The sequence below is a fragment of the Misgurnus anguillicaudatus genome, chromosome 24 (genome assembly GCF_027580225.2).
Source record: "Misgurnus anguillicaudatus chromosome 24, ASM2758022v2, whole genome shotgun sequence".
Taxonomy (NCBI): domain Eukaryota; kingdom Metazoa; phylum Chordata; class Actinopteri; order Cypriniformes; family Cobitidae; genus Misgurnus; species Misgurnus anguillicaudatus.
The window spans coordinates 33,549,940-33,562,278 of NC_073360.2; the positions used below are offsets into that span (position 1 = coordinate 33,549,940).

The 12,339-nt window shown below is 37.2% G+C and overlaps 3 long non-coding RNA genes across 4 annotated transcripts; all 3 read right to left on the reverse strand.

Moving 5' to 3' along the window:
- Positions 1–2,968: 2,968 nt before the first annotated feature.
- LOC141361597 (uncharacterized) lies at positions 2,969–5,474 on the reverse strand. 2 transcript variants are annotated; one of them, XR_012367740.1, is made up of 5 exons: positions 5,394–5,467; positions 5,178–5,241; positions 4,503–4,602; positions 4,193–4,293; positions 2,969–3,873 (listed from the first exon to the last, which is right to left on the reverse strand). It is a non-coding gene; the product is annotated as an uncharacterized lncRNA (long non-coding RNA). The 2 variants fall into 2 exon arrangements; XR_012367741.1 differs by lacking the exon at positions 4,503–4,602 and having other exon boundaries at positions 5,394–5,474.
- Positions 5,475–5,804: 330 nt separating this feature from the next.
- LOC141361559 (uncharacterized) lies at positions 5,805–6,614 on the reverse strand. Its single transcript, XR_012367678.1, has 3 exons — positions 6,585–6,614; positions 6,098–6,196; positions 5,805–6,008 (listed from the first exon to the last, which is right to left on the reverse strand). It is a non-coding gene; the product is annotated as an uncharacterized lncRNA (long non-coding RNA).
- A 33-nt stretch (positions 6,615–6,647) lies between these two features.
- On the reverse strand, positions 6,648–7,363 carry LOC141361560 (uncharacterized). Its single transcript, XR_012367679.1, has 2 exons — positions 6,802–7,363; positions 6,648–6,700 (listed from the first exon to the last, which is right to left on the reverse strand). It is a non-coding gene; the product is annotated as an uncharacterized lncRNA (long non-coding RNA).
- Between the last annotated feature and the right edge of the window lie 4,976 nt (positions 7,364–12,339).

The following is a 12,339-nucleotide window of genomic DNA, read 5'->3' on the forward strand; positions in this document are numbered from 1 at the left end:
AACTGTCAATTCACTGCCTGCCATCATTAATAAGAAAGATGAATCAAACTACTGAAACTTTTTTTTTTCAGATTTACAAACAACCTTGCAATGCTATGTCCCCGTTTTTAGCTAGCAGTTCAAGCTAACGATAGTAATCAACATCAGTGTTGTTAGCCAGCAGCTCAGCTAACGATTGTCAAGCGCCCTCGTCCGCTCCATCCGCCTCCCACACCCCAAGTCAGAGAGGATGCCGACAGAGTTGCAGCCTGTCCCGCTACAGTTTCAAGAAAACGTCAACCAAAGTGAGCACTTTTAAATAACAGCAACTTGTAAATTATGTTAATAACTTATCGCAGGGCTTGAAATTACAATTTGCCCGGCCATCGCTGTAATCTGTTTAAAATCAATAAATCAGTTATTTGTTATGTCATATTTAGAGTTGCACTACCCAACTACAGTACTTGACATTAGGTTCCTTGGCTAAAATATATAAGCATCCATTTAGAATCCCTGCATTGGGTTAAGAGTTGTCATATGTTGTAAAATGTATTTAAATACAGATAAAATACTGTTATTTTTTATATTTTCATATTTATATATGAAAATATTGAGGCTTTTATCCAAAGCGATTTACTGTGCATTACAAAGTACAGTATATTAAAGTTTGTTAAAAAAACTAATAAACTATAACTAATACAGTAACTAGGAACTAATCTCTTAAAACACCATGTTTCCCTCATATTTTATGTTTTAGAATATAGTATTAATATATTTTTTATTAATGTATTAGGCCTACCTGTAAAATTTGCAAAATGTCCCCCTAAATATATAATGTTGGCACATTCTGGCCTAAACTATCTGTTGCAAATCAGCTGTTCCAAGAGATAGTTTACAAGAGAAACTAGAGCAGACTATGTGCAAGGTGATAGAATAGTTTTAGTCTAATTTTAATGCATGGACAGACTAAAAAGGTTTACTCACAATTCATAATTAGTTGTCTATTTCTATAGTCTGTGAGCCAGTAGGCATATTTTCTGAAAAATCTGCACCTCTTTGTGGCTCTTTCATGATTCTTACTCTAAGAAGTTAAGCATCAAAAATTAATTGACAATGTGAAAATACTACTAGCCCATTTTTGGTGATCTACTTGCAAGACTATTTACATGCTGTTTATAACAAAGGGCGTTTATCTATTGCTGTGACACTTTAAAAAAATGGGGGCAAAATTAAGAGTACACCCACTTCTCCAGGCACCACTACACCACTGCACAAGTGTTTTGTTTTAGACAGATATTAATGGTTCAATTAAAGGACTGTGTTAAAAGTTCCTGTTGTAAATTAACAAACTACTTTAAAAACCTGTTGCCAAGGCATAATAGTTATAAATTAATATTTAATTAGGAGATAAGCTATCATTTTGACAAATGGCTTAAATACACTACAAAACCATATTCTCACTGCTGCGGCAGGACATCTTTTGTCCCGTATTTCAGAGTGAGAAAGTTGGCAACCCTACACAGTCTCATTTCAGTTCGCTTCGTGTACATCAGCGCTGCAGCCTTTCGAAGACCAGGTCTCGCCTTCAAAGTCTGCGTTCTTAGAAGGACCCAGCTCTCGAATCAGAAGGCACATAAAATCCATTTGGACCGTTTCCAACACCCAAATACGCTAAATGCAGGACTAGACGCGCAAACTAAAAGTGCGGCTGGTTTGACTGTGTATTTCCGGGTAGATCTCGAATAGGACCGCAGTCTCTATCCGTCTCTTTAACTAAGTATTTGTATCAGTCTTATGGATTGTCCGTATACTTTTGAATCTTGAAGTGATTTGAATGAGTTTGGTGCTGCACGTCGATTAAGTCGAGCATCACCCCAACAAATCAAGGTAAGCTACTAAATAACTATCATATTTTACAAATTTGTTTCAGGATATTAATACAACCAAAATACGTCTGCTAATTGTCTTAATATTGCCTGAGGTAGTTGTTTGCTACAGTAATTATGACAATGAAACAGCAGGTTTGTGGAAGCAGTTCTTTAGACCGTTATATCGTTTTAGCAGTGCAGTAATCAAAATATTTTATACATGAAATCGCTCAGTCATGGTATAGTCTTATGTTTTAATTTTCATTTATTAAGGAGAAAGAAACTATTCAGTGTAGAGTATGTTTAGAAAGCTAGAAAGACAAATCTTCTGCTTGTTGCATTCACAGGATAGGCTACTATGAAAATGGGCTGACATTTGTTGTTTTAAAACAAAACTATACTCTTTAAATTTTAAAACTATGGTTTCGTTTTAAAACAACAAGTCTTTTTTAAGTTTAAAAGTACCGTTATGTTTAACCTTGCTTATCGTGGTTACAGTATGTGCTATTTAGCAGTGACGTCGCCAGCTGATTTTACCGGGGCTTCAGCCCGGGGTAAATTGAGCTAAGCCCGGGTAGCTAAAATTGTTGTTTAACTTTTTTATTTCGTGTTTTTTATATGTGCGTTCTATCCTCCGTAGTCTGTTAATACAGGAAATCCTGAACACTAAACTTTGAGAAGCAGAACGGACGGGGAGGGGCAGAGGGTCACTTCGCGGTCTGGTCTGAGATCAGTGGATCTGTGCTCTCAACTAAAGTTACTGCTGTCAACCAGGGGTGTTGTTTGCGTATGGCAGGTATGGCAGTTGCAATACCCTAGCATTTAGACAAAACACCAGAAATCAACAGGCTATAATGATGCTCATTAAAAATAATTAAAAATATTTTCAGTAGAACATATCTGAACATTGGTACATCACTAATAGGGACAATTTAAACATGTGGTCAACTTCATGCTATAAAACAGGAACCGCCAGGCGGATGACATCAAGCGCCGCGAGAGCGGTTCGAAAGCAAACTTTTACGATGATTTCTCGACTCACCCTCGCGGCACTTTGATGTCATCAGCCTGTCGTTCCTGAAGCGCAGCCTGAAGTCGAACACAATCCCTGCAGGACCCAGCAAACATTTGGACGTGTGATGACCGTTGAAAAGACGTCCGTTCGTCACGTCCTGTCATGGTTGAAAAATAGTTCCAAAATGAAAACCCAACCGACGTCTTTGACGTCATCTGACCGTGAATCACACGTCTTTTCTGCACGGTCCGTGCACGTCTAAAAATGACCTCTTCTGGACGGTAATATGAGTCTCTGCTTAATTCAGGGGTTATACTCACTTAAACGTGCATATAAAACAGGCTAGTTTGTACAATTGTAATAGGCAATTATTAAGGTTCTTAAAATACACAAATTCAGTCCAGTCAGACCTGAACGTCTTTATAACGTTGTAATCACGTGTATTTCACAAACACATTAAAGAACACATTATTTGTGGACATAAGCAAAAAAAGAAGCATGTTCTGATTTAGCACTTTTTATTTTTTTAAAACCGTTTAACTATAATAACAATTTCAAAATACTTTATTATATAAAAGGATAGTTCACCCAAAATGATTATTTAGTAATTTACTCTCTCTTATGTTTCAAACCTGTATACCTTTCTATGTTCTGCTGAACACAAAGATATTTGAAAGAATGTTTTTAACAAAGCAGATCTCACAACCCATTACTACAATTGTAAAAAAATGATTGACAGTTAATGGGTTGTGAGATCTGCTTGGTTACAAACATTTTTCAATCTTTGTGTTCAGCAGAAAATAGAAATGTATACAGGTTTGAAACATGTGGGTAAGAAAATTATAAAAAATTTCATTTTTGGGTGAACTCTCTCTTTAACACATTACAGCTGTTTGGCTTATTTTTTGTATTCACAACCCCCAGCTCTTCCTGGAGCGTGGATGAGGTGGTCTGCCATAGCTGCATCTATTTCCGAGTCGGTGGCATTTGGGCTCCACCTCTTCACAGCATCTGAGGGAAGAGAAGAATGTTTCTTTTTAAAATAAATACAATTAAAATACAATACAATATATAGTATAAAAAAGTTCTGCATTAAATAAGTGTTAGATCAGTTGTGGGGAAAACAGCATTTGTCCCCTCCCTCTACAATACCACTGTGGTGCCCTTGAGAAAGACCCTTAACTAGGTGTATAATTGTCAAAAAATAAACAGGATATTTCTGATAAAGACAGGTGAGCTGTGATGTCCCCTGAATAGATAAAGCATAGCAACAAAAATTACATCAATATACAAGAACATGTTTTTTAGATCAACATATTCCCCAAATTACCTTGAATAACATAATACAAAGGTGTGCCTTTAAAAGACTTCTTTTCCAGATGTCCACCACCCCTCATATTGAACTTTGCTATAAGACAATTAGACATCATTCTGTGAAAGAAATGTATGATTACTTCACCTTAGACAAATTACCTAAATGGTCAATAAATCACAATTAAAAGTAATGTGCAAAATAGCAATTGCATGCAATGTTCAAACATAAACTATGTTTTAACATTTCACAACTACTCATCTATCATGTAACAAGTGCTATAAACTATATCCTCATCCATAAGTTTTGATGACAAGTAATGGCTTACACTGAAATTATGTTTTGATTTCTTGTTTTCAGTATGGCTGACTGTTTGAGCCACTACGAACATTAAAACTTCTGACAAGTAATGTGTGACAGATTAAATCCTGAAATTAAGTAATATAAATAGCTGGGTTAAAGGAATAGTCTACTCATTTTCAATATTAATATTAATACTATATTTTATGGCGTAATAGCACTTTTGGGAGTACTTCGACTCGGCGCAGTAACACCCTCCCTCTCCCATTATGAGAGTGAGAAGGGGAGCGGACTTTTCAGGCGAGTCGAAGTACTCCCAAAAGTGCTATTACGCCATAAAATATAGTTCCTCTTTTAAATCCGCTTAGAAAAGCGCTACGTTTTATTTTGTACCACCAAACTTGCTCGTATAACTACTCGTCTTAAATAGGAAAAACGTTGATGTGTTTGGTCACTTCTAAATTTATCTCTAAATGGTACCATTGAATGAATGGGGCTAAGCTAAATGCTATCGAAGCGTCGCAGCGCGCTCCAGCGCTTACGTGCACGCACACAGATGATAGAGGGATGTATCAACAGTTCTTAGTTAAGGTAATAACATATTTTAATATTGAAAATGAGTAGACTATTCCTTTAATGGTGGTAATCAATATATATTCCTGAAATATTATGCAGGATTACACAATTCAAGAGAAATACATACCTGTTCATAACATTGTTCACGCAGTCTCTGACAGAATATCCACCAGCTTAGACAGTTGCTGGACCTACATGTGAAAACAATTGAAATAATGTTATAGAAAGATAGAAGGAAATATATATACATATTCTTTATGTCACAACTTACGCAGATCAACTTGTTATCAACATCTTTGATGTATTCATAATGCAAAATACACAGTCATATAGCATTTCTTACTTCTTGCATTTGAAGCTGAGGCCATGGGCAAAGAATCAGGTAGTCTCCAACCTGTTTTTTTTTCTTGTGTTACCTCACCTGTACAAATATAGTTAATTATATGGTAGTGTAAAATTTTAACACTAAATAACTTCACAGTGTAATACTGCATTAGTTATGAAATTAGCTGTCTGTAATTTTAGGTCTTTGTGGTTGAGCAATGACAGACATAATAAGCTCTGTATTTGTAGCTATTAACTCAGATTCAAAGAAATGTAAATGTTTATACTCTAAGCTGTGTTGTCACTAATGTAAAATCTAGGGCTGCACGATAAATCACATGCGATATCATGCGCATCTCGTCAGTAAAGCCAGTTTCTTGATTAGTAGTAAATTGCAATCACCTGCTTTCAGATGGATGCTCTCTGGGATTGGCGTCGGGCACGTCTCATCCAAGTGTGTTGGACACAAAACTTGATCTTTAGCACAAACAAGGACATATGACAAATTAGAACATTAACAAATGTGTAGACTGTTTAAGCCATATCTACAAAAATTCATATCTACAGTTTTCCATACCTTTTTTATTGTTTGTAGAATGCGCAACATCTTTATTTGGTTTGTGTTGACCTTCAACTGTAAATAAAACGAAATTGTAATTAATCATATTAACTCCACAATAACAACTCCAATTTGTTAATGTATTTTCAAACTGAGGCATTTACCTGACTTCTATTTTGGGTGGTTATATTTTGGAGGGTCTGTGTAGGACACAGTGCCTTTAACAGCTTGTTTATTTTTATTTGGATTAGGTTCTGCTTTTCCTCTGTACAAAACAAAAGCAAAGGAAGTTAATCAAACAAACACTTATGCTGAACTTTTAATGCAAAACAGTATTTAATATTTTGCATGTGCAATGTTTTAGGCAATCAAATCATTGTAATTCCATTAATGCCAAATAACTTTTATTTTTCAGATAATTTACTTTCTGAAAGAGACTTTCAAGAGGCTACATTAATAAGTTACAGTAATAACTTTGTCTGTATCCTTAAACATACTTTATACCATGTATAAGTTCAAAGTAGCTTTTAGCCTTCTAGCTAATTTTTGCCATACTCAGTGTGGACAATTCTGGCAAAGTTTATTTCGGAGCCTTCGTGTCAAACAAGTAAAACTTAAGCACGTTAATCAAATAATACACAATGTACTTACCCAACAGTAGATTTTACATAATATATAGACTGTACCGCTCTTAGTCACAAATCCAAGGCCAGGTTCTCCAAACTGATGTTTTATTTCTCCAACAAGGAAACATAAACAACGTAGAACTACACAAACACAAGACAACATACCACCATCAATCATACATTCATAAACCCAAACACAATGTCAATCATTATTAAAATAACCGAAATAAAGCGTAACATACCACTTTACCGGCTTGTAAACCAAGAGAGGATGTCACAATTCGTTGTTGAGTTGACCATAAACAATATGAACCTTTGTACACATGAGACACAATGAAGCATGCAGCACCTCAAACAGGTAGCTTACCCTCTGTAGCCTCACCAGCTAATTCATTAGATTCACCAAACAGGAAGTGACACAGATGCATCATGGGAGATTGAGTCCATCCAATACATTCCAATGTGTGACAGATGCATCATGGGAAATTGAGTCCATCCAATACAATCATCATCAACTTCATATAAATATGTACATTACAAAAATATATAAAATCAGAAATTATTACTTTAATTGTGCAGAATATGCAAGACTAGGTGGAAACCATTAAACTTCTGTAGCTGCAGCCACACTCCCACCATCACATAAATGTGATTCTGAAAACCCAAAGGTAAGTTAAATCACACACACACAATCTTTCACATGAACCTCAAAAACTTACAATAAATCAACATAATCTATGATTTAAAATCTCACACCTTAATCAGGCTCAAATAAAAATATTGTTTTGTGTACAGGTCTTTCTAAATACACTGACCTAATAGTGCATGCACCTTTACAATCTAATGTTGCATCACTGACTAAAACTTTGACCTTCCTGACCCACCCATCAGATCCTGGAAAGACTTCAACAACTTTGGCAAGCTTCCAACGGTTTCGTGGATCCAGGTCATCTTGAAGACAGACAACATCATTGACCTTTGTCTCTCGATGGTTCTTACTCCACTTACTCCTTTGTTGTAGATTCAAAAGATACTCCTTCTTCCATTTAGTCAACCTTCCTCCCACTCTCAGAATATTGTGTTCATCTACAAATGGGCGTAACCTGTGCAGTCTAAAGGGCTGATTTGATTTCACCTCTTTCCTTTCTTTAAGTCTTGTAGACTCTGATCTCTCTTTTCGCCCCTTTACCTTCCTTGCCCAACACTTCAGTCTTGCTATAGCCTTAACCATTCTTTCCCCATCCGAAAAATTCTGCAACGATTCAACAAAGACGTTTTGCTCTGTCACTTTGGTTGTGAGGACTTGGGCCCTTCTGAGCTCTGGGTCGCTATCACTTTCTTCTGCCTTGACCTCATCTTTGGGGAGTTCTCGTTGCCACAGGAAACTTGGCCTAGTGAACCAGTTAGAGTCTATAAGTTCCTTTGCTGTAAAATCTAACTCAAAGATCTTCAACATGTCCGCTGGTGTAAACATTTCTTTTACTTTAGTTTGATACACAAAGTGGACTTCAGACTTAATTGGTTGAGGAGTTTGAGCTGGAAGGACTTCTTTTGAGATGATTCGATGACTGATTCCAATTTCATCTGCAAACCCATTGTCAGGGTTGCTGTAGCCAATAATGCTCCACCCCAACACAGATTTCTGAGCAAACGGTTCACCTTCCTTACCACTGACCACATTTCTGGGAAGCAAGACTTGGGAACAGTTATAACCGATCAGCAATCCCACTTCACAGTCAAGTTCAGGTGCCATCTCGTCAGCTAGATGTTCTAAATGAGGCCAACTTTTTGCAGACTTACAGGTAGGTATGTCAGATTTATTTGCAGGTATATATTCTCTAGTATATGTAACTGGAAGGTTGATTCTTTCTTCAGACCTCAAACCTCTTACCTGTAGTCCATACAACTTATTGCTTGACACAACCATTGTTTTTGATGTGATTGTGGAGATATTGAGCCTCACAGGATCTTGCTTTACAGGTAACAAATCAGCTATGTCCTTCAGAATAAAGGTAGTGTCGCTCTGAGTGTCGAGCAAGGCGTACACCAAAGTCTCTTCTTCAGGATTAGTTGCTGATGACACGTACACAGGGAGAATTGATGACGTATGAGTGTTCCTATCATATTGAATAACCCTGTTGGAAATTGCCAACGATGTCTCTAGATAGTCATTGGGTTGCTCACATTTACTTTCTGCGGATCCCTGGCTAACAGTAGACTGCATTTGACGACCTTCACATATTTGTTTTTCCCCCCAGTCTTGATGTAGACAGGTTGGATGATGTTTTCCACATTTCTCACAGACACTTCTAGAGATGCAATGCTTGGAGCTATGTCCAATCTTGAGACAACCAAAGCATAATTTCTCAGAATACACAAACTTCACTCGCTCTTCGACTGGCTTTTCCATAAACTTCCTGCATTTGTGTAAGAAATGTCCATGCCTTTTACAAAACACGCATACAGGGTTAGTCTTCTCACTTGAATTTGTAGTGAAAGTTTTAGCAGTTGAGTTACGATTTCTGTGAAGCTTGTGATCTAGATCACTCTGTCTAGAGTTTTCTTGTTCTATAGACTTCAATGCTTGGAGTGATGTAATAGGGTTACAGACAATCCTGGCCTCTTTGTTGAGAAACTGAACAAATGACTTGAAGTCAGGAAAGGCATTATGTTCGTCTTGGAAAACTGTAGCTGTTCTGTTCCAACGGGAGCTCAACCAGTCAGGCAACTTGGCCACAATTCTCTGAATTTCAACACAATCATTTAGCGTTTGTAAGCCCTGAACATAAGGCATGGCAGCTGTAACACTGGTTAAGAAATCAGCAAACTCACGAAGATCTTCATTATCTTTAGAGGAAATCTTATGCCATGAATGTATCTTATCTCTATATGCTTTGCCAACTATAAAGGAATTCCCGAAGCGGTCATCAAGTATGTCCCACGCAGCACAGTAGGCTTCCTCTGTTTTGACTAGGGAGTATCCTTCAATAGCTCGCTTGGCCACGCCTCCTACATACTTTCGCAAGAAATAGAGTTTTTCTTGAGCTGACAAGTTCTTGCGGTCAATTAAAGTCTGAAAGGACACCTTCCAGTCTGTATACTGCAATGGATCTCCAAAAAAGACAGAAGGCTCTGGTATTGGAATCCTATTTGCTGTTATTGCCTCTGCGAGCATTTTCACAAGGTTATTGGTGGCTTCATGTGAAGTAGTTTGACTATTTACTTGAGGTACTACTGCTTCAACGCTGTAGCCTTGTGGGAGGGTGAAAGAGGATCTACTAACTGGGGCCTTACCTTGCAAGGACACCAATGGGGGGATAACAGGACCAGACATGCTGCCTGCAATAACATGGGTGCCCAGTCTACCTTGAAAGGTTGATGCAGGAGGATCTTGTTGGTCTTCCTCAGCGTAAACTTGTAGTCTGGCCTGTGCAGCGTTATGTTTCTTCAGCTCCTCTAGCCGCTCCACCTCTTTTCTCTTTTCCTCCAATTTCCTTTTCCTTTCAATGCTTTCTGCTACGAAAAGAGCTCTTTGCTTTGCTCTTTCTACTTCCATTGCCTTTTCTTGTACCTCTCGCTCCGCGATCACCTTCTTCTCTTCTGCTTCCAATTCCCGGATCTCCTCTTCACAGTGCTGTTGAGATTTCATGATTTTAAAGACCTCTTGAGTAGCTGCCACTTCTGCTGCAGCTTTATGCCTTTTCTGTGCGGACTCAAGAGAAATACAACTGGACGATTTAGAAGCTGGAAAAGATTGCACAGAGACAACACAAGACTCTGTAGGATCAAACACTGAGTCTGCCTCAGGCCAGGGTATATCTTCTGGATCACCTGCAACAGTGATGAAACATTGAGCCTTTTCTCTTGCAGTTTTAGTGATGGCATAACATGAATCTATCTTTCTCCTAATTTCAAGATCAGGAACTGAGATGGCTCTAATTCGATCATAAATGGCGCTTACATCAGCCTGATGGGCATTAATGGCATTGACAATTTCAGTAATAAATTCTGGATCTTCTTTATGTTTTATTGATCTCTTCAACCCATTAATATCGTACTTCCATCTTTTATACATACGTTCAAATGCTCTTTCCAAATCATTCAATTTAGCATCTTGCAATTGCTTTCCCTTTTTTGAAAGGACACGTGTACGTTGACCTCTTCGAAGGTCAGGTGGAATAGAATCGCCAATCTCTGCACCTTTGTGTATCTGTTGAGTTTCTATAAGCTGTTGAGCTTGCACCAAATCTTCATCTTGTGTGTTCTCTTCGATCGGTCCCTTGTTTAAGTCTTCTTGGCCAGGAAGATCTACTCTTTCTTGTGTGTACTTTAATGTGGGTTCACTAGAGTCTGACATTTTTAACTTTCTGTATGTTGTAATAATTGTGCGTGGAATGAAACTAATCTGTTATTAAAATGAGGTAACGTTGTATCAATATATAGCACTACCCTTATTATAAACAAGTTAAGATTTGAAATGAATTTATAAATAGAATTTCAAAATTGCAATAGTCTACAAGCACAAGTTAGTATAACTAAGCTGCAATGAAATATCAAGAAACTTTAAATGCAGACAAAACAAACAATTCAATAAAAACAGACTTAAGTAAAGTTCAATGCAGGTCATGTGCAACAGGCTACAACATTAAATTCATTCATTCAATATTCAAACATGAGTCAAAGCAAACTGCAATTTCAATGCAATCTCAATAGTCCACTCTTAAAGTAGTTCAATGAATCGGAATGTTCATGATCCTTTAGAAAGCAGAAAACAATGAAGTTCTGATGACAATTCACAGATATGCTGCGCGACTTCAAACACCGACTTTATGTGCTTGCTTGCTCGCTTAGCCTTACTTGTTAGCTCTTTACTTCAGTCTCCTAAAGGGAAATCCATTCCGAATGTGTAGACCACTTCTTGCCAAACACTTGCTGCAGTCTCTTAATAGCTTGCCAATTTCGCATGCATGTTTGACTACTTCTGGTCCTTGACTTCACCGAAGTGTTCTTCTGTAGCTGCAGCCACATAGACAAAACTCCCTCGTAACCGCTCCTCGTGTTTGAATGTGAACTTCCGGAAGAACGCATGACGTAACCAATATCTCGCGAGATAACCTTCCTATCGCGGGATTTAGAAAAAGGCTAAATTTGGTTGAAAAGTGAAAGGATAAAAGACGTCTTTTCATGGTCGTTGAAAAGATGTCTATAAAAGGGCTAAATTTCTATATTATTTCCTATGTCTTTCCAAGGGTTTATCCTCATTTTAAGAATGTATTATTTAATATTAATTATACTATTACTATTAGGCTAATACGTATCTCAAAATAGGACAGCTAACAAAAATGTAATACGAATTTTAAATGGTAAATACACATATGACATGAATATTTCATTAATTGGTTTATTGTTTTTTTCAGCCATAATATATCCCTCACCTGGCATGGTTAAGGTTCTTACCTTCATGATCAGTTATCCTTGTTGTCCCACTTTTTGACTGCATTTCTAATGACACAGAAAACCTTTTGTGTTCTGCTATTTATACCAGAAACTGCCTTTCACATGCATATTATACGATCTGAGATAGGCATACAATATATGGAATTGTTTTAAAATTCAAATACAAAATACTATCACAAATTCACAGATATCACAAATACAAAATACTGTGTGGAAAAATGTATTTAAATACAAATACGTGGGAAAAATGTGGGCACAATGGACAAAGTGTGGGCATACTGAGGGAAAATTTGTCGGACCACTGGGCATTTTATGGGCGAACT